The sequence below is a fragment of the Sarcophilus harrisii genome, chromosome 3 (genome assembly GCF_902635505.1).
Source record: "Sarcophilus harrisii chromosome 3, mSarHar1.11, whole genome shotgun sequence".
NCBI classification, from domain to species: domain Eukaryota; kingdom Metazoa; phylum Chordata; class Mammalia; order Dasyuromorphia; family Dasyuridae; genus Sarcophilus; species Sarcophilus harrisii.
In genome coordinates, this window is record NC_045428.1 from 457,686,414 (window position 1) to 457,712,551 (window position 26,138).

A 26,138-nucleotide genomic window follows, 5' to 3' on the forward strand; every position below is an offset into this window, starting at 1 on the left:
ATGCTATCTCAATTGCATTGAGATAGCATTATTGTAATTCCCTTGGATGAAATTATGGGTTGTTTCTGTGATTTGTTGTTTCACGCACTTGTTCTTCAGAATTAGATTATTTAATTTCCATTTTGATTTTAGTCTGTCTTTCCCTGGCCCTTTATTGACTATATATTTTTATTGCATAATAGTTTGAAAAGGAAACATTTACTATTTCAGTCTTTCTGCATTTGATTGTGAGGTTTTTATGCCCTAATAAATGATCCCTTTTTGTGTAGGTACCATCTACTTCCAAAAATAGATGTATTCCTTTCTATCTCCAATCAATTTTCGCCAGAGGTCTATCCTATCTAGGTTTCTTGAATCCTATTAATCTCCCAAGTTTCTTTTTTATTTATTTTGTGGTTAGATTTGTTTGATCCATAGAAAGGAAGGTTGAGGTTCCCCACTAATATAGTTTTGCTGTCTAGTTTTTCCTGTAACTGCTATAATATATTCTCTAGGAATTTGTATGCTCTACCTTTTGGGACATATGCATTTAATATCATTACTACTTCATTGTTTATAGTACCCTTTATCAATATGTATTTTCCTTCATTATCTCTTTTAATTAGATGAATTATTACTTTTGCTTTATCTGAGATCAGTATTGCTATCCCTGCTTTTTGTTGCTTCAGCTGAAACATGATAAATTCTGCTTCAGAATTTTTACCTTTACTCTGCATATATTTCAAATGTGTTTCTTGTAGACAACATATTCACTTCTGCTTTATGGTTGAGTTCATCCCATTCACATTCACAGTTATGATTATGAGCTCTATATTTTCTTCCATCCTATTTTATCCCTTTTATATACTTTTGTTCTCTCTTTCCATCCTGTGCTTCATAGTGTTTTTTTAACCCACTCCACCCACTATCTTATTTTCTATCACCTCTCCCATTATATTTTCTCTTTCCTCTTCTCCCACTATAGCCCTTTTTCACTTCTTAATGTCTTTTCCTTTGATATAATTATGTCAGAGTTCATTCACAACCACCCTCTCCATCCATGTGATGTTCTAGTAACAGATACAGTATTGAAGAATTACAGATATCATTTTTCCATCTAGGGATGTAAACAGTTTATTTTTTTTAACTAATATATATTTTTCCCCCTGTTTATTTTTCTATATTTCTCTTGAGTACTGTGTTTGAAGATTAAATTTTCTGTATAGTTCTGTTTTGTTTTCAATAGAGATTTTTGAAAGTCTCATACTTCATTCAAGATCCATCACTTCCTCTGAAAGATGATGCTTGCTCTCACTGAGTAATTAATTTTTGGTTGTAACTTCAATTACTTTGCCTTCTGGAATATAGTATTTCAAATCCTCTGATCTTTTATTGTAAAAGATGCCAGATCCTGGGTAATCCTGATTGTTGCTCCTTGATGTTTGAATTGTTTTTGTCTGGCAGTTTGAAGTATTTTTTCCTTGAGATTGTAGTTCTGGAGTTTTGCAAAAATGTCCTTTGGGTTTTCTTGGTGGGATCTCTTTCCAAAGGTGATCAGTAGGTTCTTTCAATGAGTATTTCCCCCTTTGCTTCTGGAATATCAGGGCAGTTTTCTTTGATAATCTCTTGAAGAATGCTATCCATACTCCTTTTTTGATCATGGCCTTCAGTTTGACTAATAATTTTTAATTATCTTTTCTGGATCAATTTTCCAGGTTAGCTGTTTTGTCCAATGAGGTATTTTACGTTTTCTTTCTTTTTTTTCAGTTTTTTTAGTTTATCTGACTGACTCTTGATGTCTCATAGAAGAACCATTAGCTTCCATTTGCCCATTCATAGTTTTTAATGTGTGATTTTCTTCAATTAGCTTTGTGTCTCTTTCCATTTGGCTAATTCTACTTTGGAAGATGTTTTCTTCAGTGGATTTTTTTTTCATTTGGCCAATTGTATTTTTTAAAGAATTGCTTTCTTTTTCCAATCTGTTGACTCTCTCTTGCATACCTTTCATTTCTTATCTGCTTTTAAAGTTTTTTTTAAAGCACTTTCAAAAAGTTTCTTTGGGCTTGAGACCAATTCTTATCAGTGTTTGAGATTTCCTATGTGGACATCCTGTTCTCATGTGACAAAAGTCTTCCCTGTCACCAAAATAGCTTTCTATGATCAAGATTCTTTTCTGTTTCTTGATCATTTTCTTTAGTGTTCTCTTAATGTTTCCTTTTTTTTAAAAACCTTTTATGGTCAAGCTTTGCTCCTGGGGTAAAAAGGGTACTGTCCCAAGCCTCCTGTGTAGCTCTAAGTCTTAGTTTTGGGCACAGAGGCTCCTTGTGTTTGGAAGATGTAGCTTTATACACTCTTTCCAAAAAAACAGCCTGTTTTCCCAGAATGTATCTTCTGAGCTGGGACTAGAGGATACCCTAGTGACTTCCTCCTTTACTGAGCCAAGGGTCTCAATTATTGATCTGCTGTGACTGAGGCCCTCTTACTGGCTTTCCCAGACTTTGTCTAAGCTGGGTTGAATACCCTTTTCATCCCAGTGAGATTAACATTTCTTGAATTTTTTCCAATCTATCTTGAACTGGAAAGTGATTTCATCCCAGCATACTTTATTCAGAGGTTTGGTTTTATTTAACTTTCAAGGGACTCTGGGAGAACTCAAGCAGTTTCACACTGCCATTTTGGCTATACCCCTATAATATGTTGTCTTATCAATTCTTTAAGATTAAAATATAGCATTCTAGTTTTTCTAAGTTTTTATTTTGGACTTTTACTTGAATTTTGTTTAGCATTTTGTTATATTTCCCTGGGTATGAAAAGGAACACATTGAGATCCACAACAATTATAATTTTGTGTTATATTTCTTACTGTAATTCAGTTAGCTTTTCCCTTTAGTACTTAGATGCTATGCAATTCAGTATGTGTCTATGTTTGTATGTGGGTGTGTATGTAGGTGTATAGGTATGTGTGTGCATAATTTCATCACTGATGTCACCTTTAATGTAATTTCTTTATCTTTTAAGTTGCTCTTGCCTTGTCTGAGATGATTATTGCTATTCTTATTTTTTCTAGATTGCCCAAAGCATTATAATTGTGTACATTTCAAATCTATATATTTTCCATTCATGGTTATTTTTTATTCCTTTGTTGAATGGATGATTTTATTCCATTAAGTTCACAAATTCTGTTTATTGATCATTTCACTCCATTATAACCTTTTATATGTTTTCCTGTCTTTGCTCTTCAGAATTTTTCTTTTCAAAGAAGAAAGGTGGTGAAAGTGATTTGTGATTAACATTAGTGATCTTTAGTCAATGGGATTTAATTTCTCCAAACCTCCCCTCCTCTTTTTCCCTACCTCCAAGGCTAATCACAATTTCTTAACCTTTCTTTCTTTCCCTTTAATTCTCCTATTTATTATCCATCTTCAAAGGTTGAAGTATGTTTTGCTTGAGAAACTATTCTGTCCCTTCCTTGATTCACCTATTAAGTTCTTCTCTGCACTTTCTAGGTCCCTCACTTTTTCTCCCTTTTGTTAGATATCACTATATTAAAACTCTTACTATATATATTAATGTGTGTTCAGACTTCTTTTGGCTTCTGAGACCTTCATCAGTGTTTGTATATTCTTTTCATATAACCAGTTATGAAATAGGAATTTCTACCTTTCTTCCCTTCCCTAGAGAATTCCTTTTTAACTTCTTTTTCTTTCTTCCCTTCAAGTTATCATAATGGAAGAAAAATTACCCCAGTTACTCAATTTGTCTTAATTTCCTTATAAACTAAAAGGCATTAAGATTCTGATGTCACAAATATCTCTTCTCCCCCTCATTGGGATGTAAGTTATGATTGTTTAGCCTCTTATAATTAGTTACATGTGTTTATCTTTCTAGTTTTCTCTTGACTCTTGTGGTTGCCAAATTCTCTAATTAATTCTACTCCTTTCATTAGTAATGATCAAAACCCCTATATTCTATTAAAAGTGTTTTTTCCACCTTTAATGTTATTCTCATTCTTATAGGGCAAGGCATTCTTGGTGATAAACTTTTATCTTTATCTTTTGATATTTCATTCTAAGATTTTATCTCTTTTTTATTAGTTACTGACAAGCATAACCCTAATTGTGTTTCCTTGACACTTGCATGATTTCTTTCTCAATGCATGTGTCATTATTTTTCTTGACTAGGAAGCTCCAAATGTTACCTATCATATTTCTAGAGGTTTCTATTTGGTGATTGATTTTTGGAAGATTTTTACAATTTTATTTTTTTACTTCTAGTAAATCTAAAAAGTTTATAATTTCTTGAATTATAATATTTAGCTTATTGGCCACGGTTTTCAGATAATTAATTTTTAATTATCTCCTTCATCTGTTTTCTGGAATAGTTCTTTCTGACAGTAAATTATTTTTTCTTATATTTATTTTTCAATTTTTTAAAATACATTTTATTGTTTCATAGTGTCATTGAGTTCTATTTATTCCATTCTTCTATTCAAAGATCCATTACTTACATAAGGTTTTCTTCTATTATTAGTAATTCTCTTAATTCTTGCTTCTGGAGTTCTTATTTAATTTATAATTTAATTTTTGCTGCTTGTTCCATTTTTTTTCTTTGTACTTTTGTAGTCCTTGTACAAAACAATTTTTTTTTCACCCAAGATTCTACTTTTACTTGCTATAGAGTTACTCTCTTTAGGAGTTGGGAAGAGTTACACTCTTCTTGGGAAGTCTTGATCCATTTTTTTCATATTGTTTGTGGTTGTAATCTGTTTATATATCCAGTCACAGTTCCTACCTTGGAAATTTGTTCTAGATGAAGGTGCTGACTCTTCCCACATTTTTGAATGGAATGATCTATGTTAACCTGGGATCCTACTACTAACTTTGATCTCTCTCAATTTGTCTTTGCTCAGAGTAGCATAGGTTTTAATGCTTGCAGTTAGAAGTGTGTAGTCTGCTGTCCCCTAAAGAAGTATTGCCAAAGGCTTCATATTCTCTCCATCCAGAGCTTCCCTTTTCAAGCCCCTGCTACAGAAAAGCTGACCTGAATTTGTACTGGATTTTTTTAATAGGCTTCCTCTTTTAGGGAAGACACACAGTCTTGGACTTAATATTTCTCTTTATAATTTTTGTTGATAATTTGATTTTGAACAATTTTTAGATTATTCATGGAAAATATGGAGAACCTAGCTCATCAACAAATTTTTAATGCAACTTCCTCACTGTCCTTTCCTTATAAAGCCACCCCAGGAAGACTTTACATCCTCTTTAACTCACCCAGAGACCAAGGCAACAAGTATTAGGAATTATATCTCAGAATGTGACTTCTTGAGGGCATAACCACATCTTATATCATTTTGTTTCCCATAGTAGTTAATAGTATCTGGAATATAGGTGATTCTCAATGAATATTTTTTCTTTTCCCTCCCATATTAGCAATGTTGCAAAATAAAACACTCAAAAAAAGAAGCATTTTAAAAGTCTCCTTCAATCTGTATTCAGAGTAAATCAATTGTTTCTCTGGAGGTGGATTGCATTTTTCATCATAAGTCAGTCCTTTAGAATTGTCTTGTATCTTTGTCTTGATCAGAGTAGCTAAGTCTTTCACATTTGATCATCCTTATAATCTTGCCATTACTGTGAATAATGTTCTCCTGCTTCTATTCACTTTAGTTGTATATTTTCAGAGAATTCTTCTCTTTTTTTCCTGAAATTGTTCTGTAATGTTCTGATTAGCTTTCTGGAGGTCCTCTGAATGGGCCTTGGTTTCAGCAGAATAATCACCAAGTGAATAGTTAGGAATAGAGCCCAAAGTCTTTATTGTCTCCTTCAGTTTCCCAGTCTGCATCAGCAGTCTCAGCCAGTCATCCAGTCAGCAGAAGATCTCAATGTAATGTCCTGCTTTGCAGAGCCCCCAAGTTGGGATGACAAAATGTACTATTGCTCTCTAGAGCTCCCACAATGTGGTGGATTAAAATATACTGTCCAGACTAGCTCTCTGGGGGATCTCGGGACCAGCCCGAGTCCTTGGTCATAGTGGAGAAGTGATGAAGATAGGACAGCAACCAGAGGCTGGTTGTTTTCTCTATTGTGGCTGTTTGTCCCTAGTTTACATACTCTATTACAATTAAATCCATTCATCATACTGAGTATAAGCCATTCATTATGTCACTAGGGAACCATTATTTTTTGTAAAATTAAATCAATAATACTGAACTAGAGAACTATTAATCACCATGCTAAATTAGATAGCCATTGTCTTCACCTTGTTGTAAGAATCCTTGTTTCAAGTACATTTCTCCAAAGTTCTGGCCCATTACATTGCCCTGCTTGTTATTTTTTATAACATAATAATATTCTATCACAATTATATAACCCAGCTTGTTCAGCCATTCCACAATTCATGGATATCCCCTTAATTTCCAATTATTTTATTACTAAAAAAGAGAAATGCTTTAATATTTTTGTATAAATATGTCATATTTTCTTTTCTTCAATCTCTTTGAGATACAGACTTAGTATTGGGTCAAAGGGCATGTATAGTTTTATAGTCCTTTGAGCATAATTCCAAATTGTTCTCTAGAATATCTACATTAGTTCAAATTCCATCAACAGTACCTTAGTATCCACAACCCCTCCAGTATTTGTGATTTGACTTTTCTGTCATTTTTATTCAATATTATAAATATGAGATGATAACTGAAAGCTGTTTTAATTTGCTTTTCTCTAATCTATAGTGATTTGGAGCATATTTTTTATGTAACTACTCATAACTTTGATTTTTTCTTATAAAAATTGCCTGGTCATATCCTCTGGCCTTTTGTCAGTGGGGAAAGGGCTCATGTTTTTATATATTTGGCTCAGTTCCATATGTAGTTGCAAAATGAGACCTTTATCAAAGAAAATTTGTTTATTTTTTTCTGTTTCCTCTTTTCTCTTTAATTTTGTGAACCTTAGTTTTGCATGTGTCAATAAATATTTTTCAGTAAATAAATAAATTGAAGAATTTCATATCTTCATACATGAAATAAAAGTAAAAGTATTCAGTGAAGGATTTATATTTCCAGTTGACATTGAATAAGTGTATCAGGTAGTTAAGAACCAAGATGATAGGAATAGATTATAGGTAGCTATAATTAATCTTATGAATGAGCGGAAAGGTTATTGTTGATAGTAATAGTGCACCTTGAGATAGAATTGTTTGGTTTGAAAAGTATTTTCTTCTGAATATCCTAAAGTATGCATAGGTAAGTGTTATACTTTTACTTTACAGAAGAAAAAACTGATATTGGTAGTACTGAAATGTCTTGCTTGAGATTACACTGTAAGAGTATAAGATGGAATTTTATACAAACCTCCTAATTCTTAATCCAAAGCTTTCTCCAATATCATACTACCTCAAATGATCTTTGTACATTATATTATTTTTATACCTCTTTCCTATCCCAAGAAACATCCTTTATAAAAAAGAAGAAAAAATATTTTCAGTAAAACTAACGTATCATCTGAATCTGGCAGTGATATACAGCAGTAGCTCTCTGAGTCTATAAGGAAGAGAAAAGACACACATGTTCTTCCCTGAGGCCAAGCTTAAACATTTTAACACCATGACACTTAAATTGTTTTGGTAGGAATGTCTTTTACATATACATTTTTTGTAGTCGTTGTATATTGTTGCTCAATTTTGTTTATTTATTTTCAGGTCAGTTCATATAACTACCCCTTCCATTTCTCATACTGATCATTTCTTAGGATATTATAATATTATATTTCATTCATGTACCACAATTTGTTTAGCCATACCCCATTTGATAAGTGTCTACTTGGATTCAGGCTCTTTGTTAATACAAAAAGTGCTACCATCAAACTTTTGTTCTATCTATGACTTTATGAGTGAATATGTGAACATATGGCTTTGTGAATATATGGCTAGTAGTAGGCTCTCTAGCATAAATTTGTTGGACATTTCAATCACTTCTTTAGCATTATTCCAACTTACTGTCTTGAATGGTTAGATTAATTCATACTTCTAATAGTGCATTTTTGAACTTATCTTTCCACAACTTCTTCCATATTAACATTTTTTTATTATTTGTCATCTTTGTCAATTTGTTCATGTTGGTAACTATTTGTCACAATTTCTCAGATGGCAAATAATATTTTTGATTCTTTTGTTGTAGATGTTATTCATAATCCTTTATTGAATCCATTGGAGAATTGCTTTTGATAATGTCTATATATTATGTGTGCATGTATGCATATAAAATCATATTTATTCTTGTATTTATATACATATATGTTTTCTATCTCTGCATAATTTTATTCCCTCTATTTCTTAGATATCAGATCCTAATCAGAAATATCTGAAGTAAATATTGTTTTTTCCTATTCAACCTCTTATCTTTTTGTTCCAATAGCATCAATTTTGCTAGAAAACTCTTAATTTCATGGGATCAAAGTTACATATTATACCTTATATAGTATTTTCTTCTCCTTATGTGGTTAAGAATTAGTCACAGCCATAACTTTGAAACATATCTGATCAGATTCTTCTAATATCTTTAATTATAACCTTTAATATTCTTATTACAAATCCACTTTAAGCTTATGATATTATATTGTATAAATCTGATTTATGCCAAAATACTTTTCACTTTGCACAGAACTTACTGAAAAATAAGTCATTGTTCTGCAAACACTTACTGGTCTGGACTTAGAAAACAGTAGAGTACTGAATTCATTTTTCCCATAATTCTTCCAGATCTAATCATTGGTTCAGCTGTTCTATTTTCTATGTGAATAAAAAAATTAAAATTTAAAAAACTATAAAGTATATTACCATATGTATAAGTAAATTTGGTGTGTGTTCCATCATAACCTAGAAAATGGATCTAGATCCATTTGGTTGTAATCAAAGAATATTTGGCATTATGAGATCAAAGAACTTGAAGCAATCTTAAAGATCATTTATTCCAAACCTCATATTTTATATACAAAGAAATTGAAGCTTAGAAGTATTATGATTTAACCAATATTACACAAAAAGTAAGTAATGGAGTCAAGATTAAAAATTAAGATTTCTTACCCTGGGAGCTTAATATTCAGAAATCTTATCTGGATTGGAGTGGTAATGTGAAATGAAATAGGTTTTCTCTTTATAGTCATGTGTCTTACATATTTATATGTTCTGTTTCTGTTTGCTAAATGCATTAAATCTCAATGTCCAAATAGTACCGTAAGTCCTACAACATAGGCAAGTAAAGAGTCATCCCAATTAATCAGTGTCAAGGTAGAATGAGGTGAAATCTTATTATATTATGTCTAGCCTCATATACTACAGATAGACTGTTTTCTTCAATAGTTATCCAGAAAATCTAACCACATAGATTTACCACATAATGTAAGAGACTGCAAATCTTGTTCCAAATATGGAGGTCAAGAACATTCTATTGTGGCCTGTAGAGAATGTGTGATTTTTATATATCTGCAGTATTATTTAAAATCTTTGTACAAAATACAATTTGGTCTTAGAGGGAAAAAAAAGTTTGAAGGATGAGAGAAATGTATTTCTACTTTTCAGATTATCTAGGAGAATGCATTTTTCAATTAAAAATGAAAGAGATATTTCAAAGAGGAAAATGAAGAAAAAGAAAGACATAGAAAAGAATCCTTACCTGGGTCAGGAAATTGAAGAGTAGAAGAATGTGACACAGAGAAAGAAGGGAAGAAAATATTAAACATTTGAAGTTAAATGAGATAGCTGGCTTTATTGTAGAGGAGGAGTTCAGTTACTCAGGAGGAAACATCTCATGCTCAATCAAAGCTTATACGCATACACATATAACATCACATGGGAAGTCATCCTATATTGATCAGAAAAGGGGGAAAAAGGCAGGGTTGATTGGTTATTTCCTGTTTAAAGGCATGAAAGCAACTATTTATCTACTTGGTGGAAATGTCAGAAATATAAGTTTATTTCCTGCCTCAGGTAGTTACTAGCCATGAGATGCTGAGCAAGTTATTTAACTGATGTCTCAGTTCCTTCATCTGTTAAATGGGAATTACAATAGTACCTACCTCCCAGGGTTATTGCAAGGATCAAATAAGATATTTATGGTGCTTTGCAAGATGTAAATCCCTATATAAATTCTAGGCGAAGAAGGGGTTGTTTGTTTTTTAACTCTCATTATTTTTCTCAAAGTTATCTCCTGTCTTCCCAGGAATGTATGTGGGATATAAAGAAGAGTAATAGTTATCAAACATTATTTGCTTTAGCTAATTCATATGGGCAAAATTATATAGAATCAACAGAAAGAAAATAGAAAGCCTCAATTAGCATCATATAATCCTGGGGTTTGGGGATAATAAAAAATGACACAAAACAAAAACCCTGAAAACTTTCAAAGCACAGGGGGTACTATCATCACTATGTCCCGCTGAAGATAAGGGATTCTATTGATAAGGGTAGATTTGAAAACTGACCAGAAAGCAAAGAAGATGACATCTAAAGATAGGATATAAATTTGTGTATAGAGACCTCTTAAAATGCAAAATTTTTGTTTGTTTTTTTTGTTTGTTTGTTTTTGGGGGAGGGGGATTTGCAAGAGGATAACTCCAAGATTTCAAATCTAGGTGATAGAAAGTATGTTGGTATCCTAAATAAAAACAGTTAAATTCAGCCGAGAGGTGGCTTTTGTTTGAAAGATAATGAGTTATTTTCAACATGTTTAGTTTAAGACTCCTATGAGACATCCAGTTCAAAAAGAGTGGAGCAGACTAAAAAGAACTTAGAGTCATATGCATAGAGATGATAATTAAACCCATGGAAACTAATATAGTCACCAAGAAATAGAGCATATAGAGAAAAGAGAAACCAGAGTAGAAATTTAGGATACTTTTTCAGTTACTTGACTGAAGATCTAGGAATTAAAACTAAGAAGGAGCAGTCAGACAGGGAAGAAAAAAGGAAAGATAGCAGAGTCAAGAAAACTCAGAGAATATAAGAGAATTCAAAAAGAGAGTGGGGTCGCAAATGTGAAATGTTATAGAAAATTAAAGAATGAAGATTAAGCAAAGAGCATAAAATTTAGTAATTAGATCAATTAACTTTTTATTTCTTTTATCCTACAAATATTGAGGGCACCATCACCTTCTACAATCATCCAGGCCCAAAACCTAGATAACATAATCTACTCCTTGTTCACCACCCACATCAAATTTCTTGTCAAATCCTGTTAATTCCACCATTGTAACATTTCACATTTTGCATCTCCTTCTATCATCTGAAGATACCAAAATTTTGGTGCAGATCCTTGTCACCGCACAACTAGACTATTTCAGTAGCTTTCTGGCCTGTTTTTCTACCTCAAGTCTCTTCTCTAGTCTTTCTTTTATTCAACTATCAAAGTGATTTATTTCCCAAAGCTTTCAAATACAAAATCGCCATTCAATTTTTAAAGCCCTTAATAACTTGACTTCTTCTTAGATTTCTGGTCTTTTTTATGTGTACTATATGATGATATTCTATATATTCTCTCTACATACTCTATGATGCAGTTAAACTAGTATCCTTGCTGTTCATCACACAAGATGCCCCATTTCTCAATTCTGTACCTTCTTGCTGACTTCTGCCACCTCTCCCTGGCTTGGAATGTCTCTCTCTTCATCTCCATCTTCTGGATTTCTTGACTTCCTTCAACTTCAAGTCTCAATTGAAACACACCTTCTGCAAAATTATTTTCTTGGTTCCCCCTTAATGCTAGCACCTGTCTTCTGATATTACCTTTAATTTATCATGTGTGTGCATTCATGTTTATACTGTATCTTTATACCTCCAGTGCCTAGAATAATATCTGACACATAATATCTGTTTAACAAGTGGCTAATTGACTTGACTTCATGAAGAATGACTTGAGAGAGATTAATATATTTGAATATTATAAATCTGTTACCACCAAAGCCATCATATGCAACCCAAGAGGAAAAAATTACTGAGGAAAGGGTTAATGATCCAAGAGAGACAACATCCAAAAAATGAACCAACAATAAATCCAACAAAAATAATCACTATAATTAGAGTAGGTAATAAGGAAACCAAATTATCATTCTTTGCAGATGATACAATGATATACTTAAAGGAGGCTAGAGACTCAACTTAAAAACTACTAGAAACAATTCCCAACTTTAGCAAAGTTGCAGGATGCAAAATAAATTCATAAAATTTATCAGCGTTTCTATATGTCACCAACAAAGTCCAGCAGCAAGAGATATAAAGAGAAATTCCATTTATAATAACTGGAGAAATTATAAAATATTTGGTTGTCGACCTGACAAGATAAAGTCAGAAACTATATGAACACAATTACAAAGCACTTTCCATGCAAATAAAGTCATATCTAATCAACTGGAAGAATATCAAATGCTCATAGGTAGGCCAAGCTAAAATAATAAAAATGAGAATTCTACCTAATTTAATCAATGCCATACCAATCAAACTCCAAGGAAATTATTTTATATAGCTAGGGAAAATAATAACAAAATTGATCTAGAAGAACAAAAGGTCAAGAATTTCAAAGGAATTGATGAAAAATCCTGACCTAATGTACCAGACCTAAAACTATATTATAAAGCAGTGATTACCAAAAGCATTTGGTACTGGCTAAGAAATAGAGCATTCAGTGGAATAGGTCAGATTTACAAGACACAATAGTCAGTGAATATAGTAATCTAATATATGATGAACACAAAGACCCCAGCTTCTGGGATAAGAACTCACTATGTGAAAAAAATCTGCTAGGAAAATTGGAAATTAGTACAGCAGAAACTAGGGATTGACCCACACCTAACACCCTATACCAAGATAAGATCAAAATGGGTTCATGATTTAAACATAAAGAATGTTACTATAATCAGATTAGAAGAACAAAGGATAGTCTATCTCTCAGATCTGCAGAGAAGGAAGGAATTTATAGCCAAAGAAAAAGCAGAGTACATTATAAAGTGCAAAATATATGATTTTGATTATATTAAATTAAAAAGATGTTATACAAATAAAACCAATGCAGACAAAAATAAAAGAGAAGCAGTAAACTGGGAAAAAATTTTGCATCGAGGGTTCTGATAAAGGCTTCATTTATAAAATACTAGAGAGAATTTACTCAAATTTATAAGAATACAAGTCATTCTCCAATTAATAAATGGTCAAAGGATATGAACAGTTTTCAGATGAAGAAATTAAAATCATTTATAGTCATATGATAAAATGTTTTAAATCACTATTGATCAGAGAAATGCAATTTAAGATGAGGCACTAATCTCTCAGGTTGGCTAAGATGACAGGAAAAATGAGGATGAATGTTGGAGGGGATGTGGGAAAACTGGGACACTAATACCTTGTTGGTGGAGTTGTGAACTGATCCAAACATTCTGAAAAGGAATATGGAAATGTGCCTAAAGGGCTATCAAATTGTGCATACTCTTTGATCCCAATATCTCTACTGAGCCTGTATCCCATAGAGATCATAAAAAGGGAAAAGGACCCACATGTGCAAAAATGTTTATAGCAGCCATTTTTGTAGTGGCAAGGAACTGGAAACTAAGAGGATGCCCATCAGTTTGAGAATAGCTGAACAAATTATGCTATATGAATGTTATGGAATATTATTGTTCTATAAGTAATAATTAGCAAGATGATTTCAGATAGTCCTTGAGAGACTTACATGAACTGATGCTAAATGAAATGCACAGAACCAAGAGAACAATTTAGACAGAAACAGCAAGATTATATGATGATCAATTCTGATGGACATGGATCTTTTCAACAGCAAGGTGTTTCAGTCCAATTCCAATGGTCTTATGATGGAGAGAGCCATCTGCACACAGAGAGAAGATTGTGGGGACTGAGTATGGATCACAGAATAGTATTTTCACTTTTTTTATTGTTGTTGTTTGCTTGTTTTTTGTTTGTTTTACCTCTCATCTTTTTTTTCTTTTTAATTTAATTTTTCTTGTGCAGCATAATATTAGACATATGTATAGAATAATTGCACGTGTTTAACATATAATGGATTACTTGCCATTTAGGGGAGGGAGTGAGGAGGAAGGAGGAATAAAAAAATTGGAACTCAAGGTTTTACAAGGGTGAATGTTGAAAACTATCTATGCATGTGTTTAGAAAATAAAAAGCTTTATAGAAAAAATAACTACCATACCTAAATCATGGCCTCACTCATATAAATAAGAAATGTCCTTCATAATAAGCAGGGTGAACTAGATATCTTAATGGAAAGAGTGAATTTGATCCCCAAGATATCACTGACACTTGGTGAAATGGAATTCATGAAAGGAATTTGGCAAAATAAACTGAACATATAATAAAAAGGTAATTGAATACCACTGGATATTTAAAATATTTACTCATAAAAGGAAACTTAAGAAAGTGGGAAGAGAAAGATTTTGGAGGACTTCTGTGTTCAATTGAAAAGAATTGAAAACAGAAAAAGTAATCTATGACAGACCATTGAAACAGTAGAAAGAATTTGGAGGGGATAAGTGGGAGCAAGGAATCACAAATCGGGCACCAAAACATAATATTGCAGAGATGGGACTTTCCACTATCTGGATATGCACTGGCAAACTCTTTCAACTAAAAGCAAATCAGCTGATAAATGTGTGATTTGTCTTAATGAGAATTTTATTCTTCAATATATGGAAAGAAACAACAAAGGAAAACAGTTGTCTTCAACTTCATTCTGAACAACAAGGAAGAATTGATTCCTGAAGTGAAAATGACAGTATCTGGGGAAACATGTAACCACTTCAACATAGAACTCATAATAGAGAAGGAAAGGGTAGCTGGATATAGTCTGATGTGTGCTCTAGGTCTGGAAAATATAGATGTCAAAAGGTTTACTACAGAGTATAGGTATATTTTAAAGGGAAAACAAAAAAACAAAAAACTCAGCTTGTAAGAATGAAATTCTGAAGACACAATAATAATTTATTACAATGAGAAAGAAAAAGAGGAGCTATCTAAAAAGAAGTCACCAGAAAACTCAGATTTTTTAAAAAAAGATATGAAAATAGAAGCAAGGACAAACGCTGGATGAATACAGGAAAGAATAATAGTCCTTTAAGAATTATGCCAAAAGTATAATATTTCAAATAAGTTGAGATTGGTGATAAATACTAAGAACAACAAAAAAGGTTTGTTATTGGTGGTTTAGAAACATATTAGGAATAAAGAACTAAAGAAGGAATACAAATACCAGTCTTCCTTCTCTTAAATCCATTTACTTACAAGTCATGCCATCACCTTTCTGATGACATGATCTTTTTTGAGGACAAAGGACAAACAATAACAACAGTATAGGTGATTTAACATTCAGCACCAACTTTACTCCCCTCTCCACTCTTGATCCCTCAGATTTTTCTATTTACTTGCTAAAATCCTTCTCATTCTGGAAATACCTCCATCCCAGTGGCCATCTCCTGAGATTAGGAAACCTCTTTCTCCAGCAACCATTTTGTGGACTGCTAGCACATCTCTCTTGTTTTTACTCCTGACTCTGATCTTTTCCATTTCCTCACTTGAAGATTTGCTCCTAGATAGGTATTCTTCCCATCCTCTTTTCCTGAGCTTTTTAATATGTTATTTTCCTTCCTTAGAAGATAAGTTCTATGAAAGTAAGAATTATTTTTTTGACTTAAAGTTTTATTTCTAGTACTTAGACAATGCCTGGCACATAGTTTATGTTTAATAAATGTTTTGTTTATGTATTTTTTCAATCTACCTTTCTATTTACAGATGGGTAGGGTGATGATAATATATGACATTTTAAACTTTTGTTTAGCTCTCTTTTCTTCTAAGGGCAAAGTCATATGAACATTTGTACTTGGGGAACGAGACAAAAAAGTTGTCTTCACTGAGAGGAGAAGGAAGAATAAACCACTACCACTCCCAACCCGACCCAAAAAAACATCTAATTCAGGGTCCAATAGAAAAGGAATCATTAAATAAATAGAAGGATCCCTGCAAGTACCAATTGATTTAGAAAACTACATCTTAATATTTTCTAGATTTGATAATATTTTTATTTATTTTGTTATATATTTTCCAATTATAAGTTAACTTTATTTGGGTCTTACTTATGAATATTCTAAACCTCAATGAACAATGTAGCTCAGAGGTTGTGTTTGACATCCCAGATCTAATCCAACACTCATTTTATAGTTGAGGAAGCTGACCAAAAATTGTTTAAAAGTGTTGTCCAAAGTCCCACAGGACACAAATATCAGAGGCAGTATTTGGTTACAGGTCCTCTGGCTACAGAGCCTGTGGGTTTTCTATTATAGCACAATATCTCACCAACCACACTCCATCTGAGAAACATCTTTTTTTTTTTTTTTTTGGTGAGGCAATTGGAATTAAGTGACTTGCCCAGGGTCACACAGGAAGTGTTAAGGGTCTGAGGACAAATTTGAACTCAGATTCTCCTGACTTCAGGGTTGGTGCTCTATCCATCTCCACCTAGCTGCCCCAGAGAAGCATTTACTAAATACCTACTACATCCCACATAATCTGTTAGATTTTAAGGGTGCAAAGACAAAAAGGAAAAATAAAAAGGCCAATTGTATATACTAGATGATTTGAGGAAAGGACAACACTAACAATTAGGGGGATCAAGAAAAGCTTGACATATGAATGGAGCCTTAAAATAATCTAATGATTATAAAAATATTAAGAGATAACATTTTAGTGCTTATTATGTATCAGGCACCGTCCTAAAAGCTTTACAAATATCTCATTTGATCCTAAGAAAAACCCTGGAAGGTAGGTTTTATAAGTATTCCCATCTTATAGTTGAAGAAACTATGGTTGAGACTTACCCAGACTTACAGAGTTAATAAGTGTGTTAAGTTATATTTGAACTCAGTTCTTTCAAACTCAAAGTCAGGTTCAAGGATCTAACCACTGGACTACCAGCTGTTTTTTTAAGAGGGAAGAGTGAAGAGAAAATATATCAAAGTCACAGAGATAAGTAATAGACATATCAAATTCAGGTAATATAGCAAGAAGGCTAGGTAGTCTGAAACAAAGAGAACATGAAAAGTAGTAATGTAAAATAAGCCTGGAAAATGTAGGCAGAAGTAAAATTTTAAGGCCTTCAAATGTCAAAATGGGGGAGGAGTATTTTACTCTAGAGGCAATATAGAGTCACTAAACCTTCTTGTACAAAGTATTTATGGTTAGACTGGTCCTTTAAGAAGTAGAAGACAGTGTGGTACAATAGAAAGTGCATGTGATTTAAATTCAGAGGACATAAGTTTGGATCCTCATTCTACTACTTAAAACATATCTGACCTTGACAAGTCACTCAGTCTTAGAAGCCCCATCTCCTCATTTGTAAAATAAAAAGTTTGGACAAGATGACCTTTAAAGTTCCTGCCAACTCTAAATCCACTATTCTTTGATTCTAAGATTATTTTGACAGCTATATAGAGGGTGTATTGGATAGAAGAGAGACTTGAAGTGAGGATCTAATTAGCTAGTGGTTGATATACTCCAGGTGACAGGTGGTAAGGGCATAAGTCTGAGTGGTGACTGAAAAGGATGGATAGGAAAGACATTGTAGTGGTTAGAATCAACAGAATTTGACAACTGATTAAATATGGGTGGGGGGAGAGTAAAGTAAAGTGAAGGGTTGGGAATGCCTCTGATGTTGTGAAACTGGATAACTGGAAGACTGTGTAGACCAGTGGTCCTCAAACTTTCGTTCTCGATATCTTTATCCTATTAAAAATGATTTAGGATCTGTCCAAAGAGTTTTTGTTTATGTGGTTTATAGTTATAGCTATTGATCACATTAAAAATAAAAACTAATTATGAATTTGTAGACTCTCTGAAAGGATTTCAGAGATTCCCAGAATGCTCTGGACCAGACTTTGAGAACCACTGTAGACCCTTTAATAGAAATAATGGAATTTAGAAGACTGAGATAGAGTTGTGATTTAATAAATCCCATTCCAGACATTGAATTTGAGATTCTTAAGGACCATCCAGTTGGAGAAGTCCAATAGGCAGCTAAGGATTTGGAATTGGATCTCATCAGTCATGGGAATATAGAATTGGGAGTTATCTTCAAAGAAATAATTACACAGGGAGGAGAGAGGGAAGGGCAGAGATCTAAGAAAGAGCCTTGAGGCACACATAGTTGTGGACAAAAGACATGGATGATAATTCCACAAATGAAACTGAAAAGGAATGTTAAAACAAGTAGAAGAAAACCAGAGGAGAATAGTCTCTGGAAAGCTAAGGATGTGAGTAGCCAGGAAGAAGGGATATTCAGAGGTGTCAGATAGTAGAAACTCAGAAAAGATCATTAGATTCAGCAATTAAATCATAGGATCATAGATATAGAACTGGAAAAGACTTCAGAAACTACATAGTCCAACTTAATCATTTTATATGAAGAAACTGACTCAGGGAGTTGAACCAACTTGCCAAATGCCACATAGGTAGTATTAGAAGCATGATTTAAAATCAGGTTCTGTTCTCTCTCCGTCAACATAAGAAGCATTTAACAATCAGACTTTCTGTGGTACCAGAGCATTCCTTCTGGAGTTGAAAGAGTTGAGTCTTGTATTGGATGGTCTCTACTCTTGGTGGCAAGGCAGCTGGCAAAAAGAAAGAGGAGGAGTTCAGAGACAATGTGATGTAAAAGAAAATTATGTGATGTAAGAAAAGATTTAACAGGTACAGATGATCAAAAAGGGAGTGGGATGCCTCAAGAACTACTTATAGGTAGCTCCTTTTCATTAGATATGTTCACACAGTGTCTGGATGACAATTTGTTAGTAAATATGTAGAAAGAAGTCTGTTCAGGTAGGAATAGATCCCTTTCAGAATCCTTTATTATGTGGTTCTGTGAAATAATAGATATGAAAATACTTCAACATACTTTAAAAGTGTCATAGAAATATAAAGTCTTATGGATATCGTTTTTAAATTCTGGGGAACACTTTTGGAAGTCCCTGACATAGCAAGGAGATCAAATTAGTCAATACTTTAAAAAAATTAATTTAGATTATTCATTGGCTGGACAAATATTGAAGCTGAAGTTTAAATAGCTTGATCATATAATTAGAAGACGGGTCTCATTAGAAAAGACCCTGATATTGATGAAAGATTAGAGGCAAAAAGGAAAAAGGAGCAGCAGAGAATTAGATGGCTAGATAATGTCATGGAAGCAATGAATATGATTGAATTAGGAAGATAGTGGAGGTTAGAAGGACCTGGTGTGCCATTATGATCCATGGGGTCATGAAAAGTTGAGCATGACTGAATGATGGAACAGCAACAACAAGAAAGAGCTTGATCAATAATTTTCACTCCCTAGTCTGGCAGTCTTCAACCACTAAAGAGATGCTTCTAACTATTTAGCTGAATTAGATTTAATTGAGGAAGGGCGACTTCCTCACTAGCATGTCATAGCATCACCTCCCTGAGATCATGGTTCTCTTCCAGAATGAAGAACAAACAAACCTCTTTGAATAAAGCTGGCCTGGAACTGGTCAGTTTCTTACTTACTTCCTCCTTTCCTTCCTTTCTCCCTTTTTTCCCTTCCCTCTTTCTTTCTTTCTTTCCCTTTTCCCTCCCTCCTTCCCTCTTTCCCTCCTTCCCTCCATCTCTCCCTTATTCCTTGCTTCCTTCCTTCCTTGCTTCCTTCCTTTCATCTTTCTTTCCTTCTCTCCCTCCCTCCTTCCTTCCTTTCTTCCTTGATTCCTTCCTTTCTTCTTTCTTTCCCTCCTTCCCTCCTTCTCTCCAGATAGGGTAATATACCCTTGCTCTTAAGAGCATCTTTTGCCTCTTTTGCTCCTCTGAACCTGCCCAAGAGATCTTGGAGTTTCCTGCCTAGATTTATTTCTTGAGGACCAGGTCTTAAACCAAAGCCAATCTGATTTTCCTTGGCCATCAATAAATCCTTGACCAAGCCCTATTTTGTCATTGTTTAGCTCCTGATAGATTCAGATTGAATGTAGAGAGCAGTCATTTCTGTTCTGGCCAGACACCCTGAGGGTCTTCTCCTTCTGGATTCATTAATTCATTAATGTATTTTTTTAAACTTTTTTTGCCTAAATGAAAGAGGGAATCCTTACCCTCATTTCTTAATTAGCCTTAATTACTGAATGGGTGTGCCCTTAGTCAAACTGAGACCTGATGAAGATCTTATCTTAAAAGGCAGAAGTCTCCCTTTTCATCCAGGGCCATCTCCAGTCACCCTGATCTCTAGCTGGCCACTGGACTCAGATATCTCTGGAGGGGAAAATAGGGCAGGTGACCTTGCCCAGCCTCCCTCACTTATATCCAATTCACTTGCACATCATGGCATCAGTCAGCTCCCTGATTCATGGTCCTCTTTGAGAAGGAAGGACAAACAACAACAAATTATTTAGCTAGAGCAATGAGAATTACAAAGGTCTTCACACAGACCTCATTCCTAGCCTGAGCAGTTTGCTTTGTATTTCCAACACTTCAGGATCTAACAAAATATCAATAATTTCTTTGGAAAATCAGTTACTGCCTCAATTTTGCTTCAGAAGAGGGCAGAGAGTCAAGGGTGCTCTCGGGTGTAGCGGAAGCCCCTGGCTCCAATTTTCGTTCTGTCTGCTCTCTGTGTGACCCCCAGTCGGCCCGCAGAGCCCCAGAGGAGTCTCCTCGGCATGCCAGCCTGAGGGCTCTCTCTTATTGGCTCCCATGTCTCTGATCTCCCAGCAGGGGCAGGGATGGCTGAGGTAAACCTGGGTACCACAAGCCCCACAGTCATAAATTCCACTTACATCTAGTAAAACACAGGCAGCCAATTAAACCCATAATCCTATAAACCTGCCAGCAATCAAGCACACAGTTTAAAATGAAGATGGACAGGTGCACTCAATCAATAACATCTAAGCAACAACTTGCAGTTCTTAGACTGCTCTGCTGCGAAACTTCTGCTGGTCCTGCTGTTTGTTTTCTGCCTTGGTAGAAACAATAACTGTTCTCGCTTGCTTTCTTGTTATTGAATCTGGAACAGTAGAGTACAGCTGGGCCCCATAGACCACCAGATGGAGTGTGTCTAGGGACCACTTACTTTCCAAGCATTCTTCAGCCTACACCCAGTTTAGACTCCAGTTCTTTATGGACGACTTCAGTTTTGGGATGTATTAGCTGCAGACAGATCTTCCTATTTCCTTAGCTCAGGGGTGTCAGACCTCTACCTTGGAGACCAGCCTTTGACTTCATTCCATCTGGTCCCTGGGATAATATGCGCACCAAGAAGTACGCCATGGTGGGATTTTGCTTATTTCATTTGCAGATTTAATTTAAGAACCAGAGAACATTAAGCAATGTTGGAGAAAGCATAAAGTAAAGCTAGACATTTGAAAGATGGCAATATGTACAAGCTCATAGCTCAAGAGAATGACAGCATGACCCCAAACATTAACCTTGAAATGCACATAGCTTCTCTTTCTTTGGCTCCTACTCTTTTGCTTATTTAGGGTTCTACTTTGCTCTTTTTTCTATACATCTGTCTTTTCTATTCTTCTTTTTCCCCCTTTCCCCCTTTCTTTTGCCTTTTTCTAGTTCCTTCCTTCTCTTCCCTTTCAATATTGTATTTTAACCACCACCTTTCCCTGTGAACATTTATACCATAATACTGAATTGTAGTATATTTTTCAGCATTTGTTAATATTGCATTTAATGCTTTTAATCTACTTTTTCTCAATTTTAAAAAGCAGGTGAGCTGAATATTTCAGATTTCTATAAGATTAAAAAAGCACTCTAGATGAAGATATTTTTAGGTGTACCTTTGATCTTATTTTTTTCCTGTAGGTAAGAATTGATCAATAAAAGATAAAAAAGCTACATTCTCCAACTCTCTTCTATCCTGTTACACACAATTCTCCCTCTGTTTGTTGAGTTATGATTTAAAGAACCTGATTCAGATACCAGACTATATGTATTTGTATGTGTGTATGTTTATTCAACCCAATGATTCCATTGTTAGCATTTCATCCCCAAAATAAAAAGGGCAACTATCTATGCCCAAAAAATACTTGTATCTGCTATATTTGTAAAGGTAAACAATTGCAAACAAACTACTGATGAACAGTAGTTTCCAACAACTGATGAAAGAATGAATAAATTATGGTTTGATAATATAATAGGATATTATGGTATCATCAACAACAAATATAAATATGAAATACCCCCAAAAATTGAAAGGTAAAATAGAATTAATTCAGCAAAACCAAAATTGTGCACATGCTGATGAAAACTAGATTGGAGGGAGGGCAGGAATAGGAAGGAAGAAGGAAAATACATGTGGACTAAGTTAATAGAACTTCAAGCAAGTAGACCTGGAAATGGACAAAGAAAATAATCATTTTTTTCTTTTATTTGATTTTGTTTTACCTTGTTTAAAAGGCAATGAATTGGGATAAGATTTTCTCTTCATTTGGGATGTTTGTTTTATTGTTTTTCTAAACAGTTGTCCAATTATTGAAGTTGAATAAATAGCAACAGTTTCTATAAAATATTTAATCTAAAAGGACTAAAAGTTTTGATGTCAACTCAGCTGAAAGAAGTCATCACCCATATGTGGCTCTCCAATAGCCACACTTGTACCTGCTCATTTAAAAGGACAAGGAAACACACTTTTCAGTATATAAATTAAACATCTGATTTACAAAATTATTCACAAATTTTAAAACAGTTAAAAGAGTACTAGATGTGTCTAACTCTTCATGACTCCATTTGGGGTATTCTTAGACAAGATATTGGAATAGTTTGCCATTTGCTTCTCCAGATCATTTTACAGATGAGAAAACTGAGGCAAACAGGGCTAAGTGACTTGCCAGGGTCATACAGCTAGTAAGGGTCTGAATTTGGATTTGAACTCAGGTCTTTCTGACTCCAACTCTGACACTGTCCACGATACCATGTAGCTGTTCACATCATAATTCTGTCCTTAATCTCTCTCAGCCTCAGTTTTATCCACTATAAAATGAGGGGATTCGATTCAATGACCTATAATATTACTGTTCTAAGTCTATGATGGCATTTTAGGTATATCAAATATCCATTATTTTGTAGGTGTGCCCCACTAACACTATCACAAATATAAATCATGATCCTCTTTGCCTTAGTAGGTATAATTTTTGTCATTTGTTGTGGCTAAAAAATTGTCTGCCTCTTGCAAAACTTCTAAAAATAGGACTTTATATAGTTGATGTGACAAAGGCAGTCATGTGATACAGTGACTAGAATTTTGAACATGGAGACAATGATTTGAAATGAAATTTGCCTCAGACACATGCTAGTTGTAGGACCCTCTGACTAATTCCACGTCAGTAAAATGGGGATAATAATAGCATCTACTTTTTAGGATTATTTTGATGATCAAATAAGATATAAAGTTTTTGTACAACTTAAAGAGTCATATAAATGCTAATTATTATTATCAATATCATCATCACCACCATCATTATCTCAACTGGTTTGTGAACCAACAGAAACACTGTCCCTTACTGAGTTCAATCTAAAAGTCTTTCCAATTTGGTAAGACCTAGCAAACGTTGCACTCTTTCCCTACAGCCTTAAAAAAGCAAAGGTTGTTTCTCAGCTTTACTAAAATTTCAAAACCCTATTTGAATCATATGAGAGAGAGAGAGACAGAGAGACAGAGAGAGAGAGAGACAGAGAGAGACAAAGAGAGAGAGAGAGAGACAAAGAGAGAGAGAGAGAGAGAGAGAGAGAGAGAGAGAGAGAGAGAGACAGAGAGACAGAGAGACAGAGAGAGACAGAGAGAGAGAAATAGAGATGGATTTCTATCTGTCTAGGCTTATGATTTTATCAATGTAGAGAGGTCGCTCTGGAACAAAAATTCCTTGGTCAAAGTAGATAAGCAAGTATTCTGCTTAAAAATTTACCTAGAGCACTGAGACGGTTACTTGGCCAGGGCCACACAGCCAGAAAGTGTCAGAAACAGGACTTGAAACCAGGTTTTCCTGACTTTGGAGTTCCTTTTTTTTTATCTACTACTTGATACTGCCTCTCTTACTTGTACAAAAAATGTATAACAGGCTCTGTTGTCCAATAATATACCATTACTCACTATATATGCTCATTGGTTATTGTTATTCACTCGTGAACTTTTTTGACTTTTTATGACTACATTTTAGATTTTCTTGGCAAAGATACATGAAGGATTTGCCATTTCCTTGTCCAGTTCATTTTACAGATGAGGAAACTGAGGCAAACAGTTTTAAATCATTTTGTTCAGAGTCACACAAGTATTAAGTGTCTAAGACCAAATTTGAACTCGGGGAACATAGGTTTCCCTGACTCTAAATCCAGCATACTATCCACTGCACATTTGTTAGCTTCTGTCCCACATATGTTAAGATATACATCCTTATGTGTACATTTTGACCTTGTATCTCTTTCCATCGTGTTTATCTCCTCCCTTGGATTCCAGTTACCAGATTTGCCAAGTCCTAAATATCACTCAAGAAAGCATGAGTCATAATAACATATACAAGAGATATTTCTGGTAGCAAACATGTCTAATCCTTGCAAGTAACTCAGAGAGATGGAAGTGACAGTTTTGAATGAATGCAGTATTCTTTATTATTCCAGCATCCATGTCTCCATGCCCGAGGATCGATCAGCCTTAGAATTAAAGGAAAGAGGAGTTAACATTTAAGAAATAACTAAACAAAGTCTAGTAGCAACATTCTTTCTTTGGAAACCTGAGGCTATTTTATGCAAATGTGTGTGTCTGTATATGTCCTGTGAGTGTCTATGTCTGTGTGTCTATGAATGTGTGTGTATTTTTCCCCTCTAAGAGGTTTCCCCAGTGAGTCAGTTTAGCACCGTGTCCTTACAAACCAAGCAAGCCTCAGGAGATATCTCAAACAGATAACATCTTTCACTTTATTCTACTTCCCAGTGGGACCCCATAGAAAAGGCATCTAGAAAAGATAAACTATGGATTTGAAATTTAGAGTCTGTGAGAAATATCTATGATGTATGTGAATCAAGTAGTGAGATGGACTAAAGTGCAGGTGCAAAGGGATCCCAAAATCCTCAAAGTGAACAGGACCATATATGACCTAATTTGTCCTGGGGACCCTTGCCATTCAGTCACAATTTCTTTCCAGGGTATTGAGCTGGGGCATTTATCAGGCAGACTTAACCCCCGAGGAACAGAATAAGCTGCTCTTCCGTACCCTCCCTTCTCTTTCCTCTCAGAGAGGGATGAGTTCCACAAAGAGGATCGACTTTAGCTGGTGTGGTTAATCTCCTTGAGACCTTGGCAGAGAGAAACTATATAGACAGAAATATACATATATACTCTGTCATTAAAATAACCCCATTTTGCTCCACAGCTAATAGGATTATTCAGAATGTTTTAAAGCGAAATCCTAAAGCCTGTTATTGGTTTGCCAATGAAACTAAGTCTTTTTTATCCTAATCTTTAACTGAATGCTGGTTCTGAGTCAAGCAAACAATTTGAAGCCAGATTCTGTTTCCTGTCCATCTTGACCACATTTTAGGTTCCAGCAGTTTCACCTTTATCAGAGCATTCCAATACTGACTGCCTTGAGTTCAATTTGCTTTCTTTCATCTGAGATACATCCTTGTTCACTTTATGTCCTGCTCAAAAAGTCACCTCCTCCAAGAACTCTTTCTTATGTATATTCTTACATGGCCTTACTATTCACCTGTTAATAAACAGCCTTTCTTTATACCACACAGTAATATAATTACAGATGACAGAGACAAGAGGGATCTAAAATATTTCCTGGTCCAGGGATTATCCTTTTCATTTCATAACCACTTATGTTTGGTGAAGCCTAAGTACTTCTTCTCAAAAATAGTCTTTTTTAAATACATGAAATAAGATACATTGGATCATAAAGGAAATCCATTATATTGAAAGAATGCTCAATATATATATTTTTTTAAAGTCAACAGATCCCAGGTTAAGAAATACTGTTCTTGGGAAGTTAGTTGGTGCATTGGATAGAGCACTAGTTCTGAAGTCAGGAGGACCTGGGTTCAAATATGGCCTCAATTAACACTTTTTGCTGTGTGACCTTAGGCAAGTTAACCCA

The 26,138-nt window shown here is 34.3% G+C and overlaps 1 long non-coding RNA gene across 1 annotated transcript in view; it reads right to left on the minus strand.

The window, feature by feature from the left end:
- Positions 1-24,620: 24,620 nt before the first annotated feature.
- Positions 24,621-26,138, minus strand: part of LOC116422095 — a 43,233-nt gene continuing 41,715 nt past the window's right edge. Inside the window, exon 5 of the long non-coding RNA XR_004232682.1 lies at positions 24,621-24,690. This is a non-coding gene — a long non-coding RNA (uncharacterized LOC116422095). The remainder of the gene's footprint in view (positions 24,691-26,138) is intronic.